This window comes from Merops nubicus, unplaced genomic scaffold, assembly GCF_000691845.1.
Source record: "Merops nubicus isolate BGI_N331 unplaced genomic scaffold, ASM69184v1 scaffold6044, whole genome shotgun sequence".
Lineage (NCBI taxonomy): Eukaryota > Metazoa > Chordata > Aves > Coraciiformes > Meropidae > Merops > Merops nubicus.
This window is the reverse complement of record NW_008602159.1, coordinates 304,170-306,147: the sequence shown is the minus strand read 5'-3', so window position 1 is coordinate 306,147 and position 1,978 is coordinate 304,170.

Below are 1,978 nucleotides of genomic sequence, written 5' to 3'. Positions count from 1 at the left end.
GACCTAGAAAGCCCTCCCGATAGTGCTGGGCTAGGCAGAGCTGCCAGCATGGACTTCTTACACCAAAAAGGACAGGCAGTTCCTGGATCTAACGTCTGGCACTTTATAAATAGGGCTAGATGACAGAGAAAAGCAAAAATAATACCAAAAAAGAAATAAAATGACAGCCTTTATCCAAAAATATGCCACTTATATTGTTTCTTTTCCTAAAATAGGGGGAAAAAAAAAAGGTTGCTTTTTCTGCATTAAGCTTGTCATAACTGGATGATTATAGTAACACCATGAAAAGAGCCAGTCAGGATGTGACACTTTAGCTTTCAAAATAGCTCTTCCTAAAATAAACCCTTCCCTCACAGACTGCTACTGTGATACTTCTGGGAAAATGTGAACAGACCACTCGTTCTCCCATCTTTCCTTGGAGATTGAGGAACTTTCCATCAGTTTATCTGCTCTAAACTCTTGTCCTTCAGATGGAGAGGCCAAAACCACAGGAAAATTGTGGGAGTGTAATTTAATATGTTTCACCAATTTGCCTTAATGGCACTTTGGAAGCCTTCTGATTTAATTAGATGTACTCTGTGCCCACAGAGAATAAACACATCTACCTGCCATTCCATAAAGACCGTGCTATTTGCAGAGCCTCTGCAGCGCCGAGCGGGGCTGAAGCTGCGGCAGCCTCTGCTGCAGTGGGGCAGCACACCAGCCCCCTGGCCTCCACCGCTCGCCCTCCTCAGGCATTTGCACCCTGAAGCATCAAACCAGACTGCGTGAGCTGTGGGCATCCTCCTTCCACTTTTGGTGCCAGAGAGGCTGCCGTGCCCACCCGCACCGCCCTGTGCTGCCCGTCCTTCCTCCCACGCAGCGCTTACCTCCTCTTGGCTCCGTGGGCCTGCTCCCTAGACGCTGGGCTGGTAAGATGCTCCCCCTGGGAAGGAGCCGTTGCCTTTTTGGCCAGCACGGCTGGGCCGGGAGGAAGCCACAGCCCCATGGCTGCAGGGTCTCATGCTGACTTTCTGTGCTGAGGGGAACACCAGGCTAATGACTGATCCAGTGGGCCAAGGGCACGTGACCCGTTCTGCTGCCTGGCTGGTACTGCTGAAACGTTTATTTCCTTCATTTAATCTTTGTATAAGTTTGCAGACGCTTCCCCTTCTCGGCACTGGGGAGGAAGCAGCGGTAGCTGCGTTCCCACGTGCACTGCATGGGAGCTTGACTTAAGCAAGAAGAAAGGTGTGAACTCCAGTTCAGATCAGAACGTGCCTTCTGCTCCCTCGGTTTCCAGTGCTGGGAGTTCCCCAAATGAAGCCAGCCAAGAGCACGGGCTGGTCAGATTCTAATGATGTTTACCTGATCTTCCACTAATGAAGTTTAGTGACTTGTGTGAATTATTACACCAGCTACTCCCCTCATGGAGTCACTTGCAGGAAGCACAAGGACTATTTTCCAATTCTTTGCTGTCTCGGCAGGTGATTTCTTGCTCCACTACCCATCACATCCTTGCAAAATGAAATGCATTACCACTGCAGGTTTCTCACATTTGCCTTCTCCTGGCAGATATTGGACAGGTTCAGTTTTAGCTACAGACCTAATACTGAAACGAAGTACGTGGGCATGTTGTAACATGGAGCTTCTTGAAATAAGGGATAAAACAAAGCTGCTAATAGAAAAGCTAAAATAACACGGAGGAGTTTTTTATTCCAGTTAGACTGGCTGTCTCCTCACTGAGCCAAGTAGTAGAGACTTTTAATCAGGAAATAAATCTGATGATCTCTGAACAAGGGAAGTAGAGGCTTCGAGTCACTCACTCCCCATAGACTGACCCATCATGAGGTACATGGTGAAGTCCATGGGAACTGACTGCGCTGGTGCCGTGCAGCAGAGCATCCCAAACAGGACACTTGCAATTTGGAGCGAAGTCCCTACCTGATGAGATGGGATGGGCTTACCTTCTCAGGGGAGATTTGTCTAATCAGGGCAG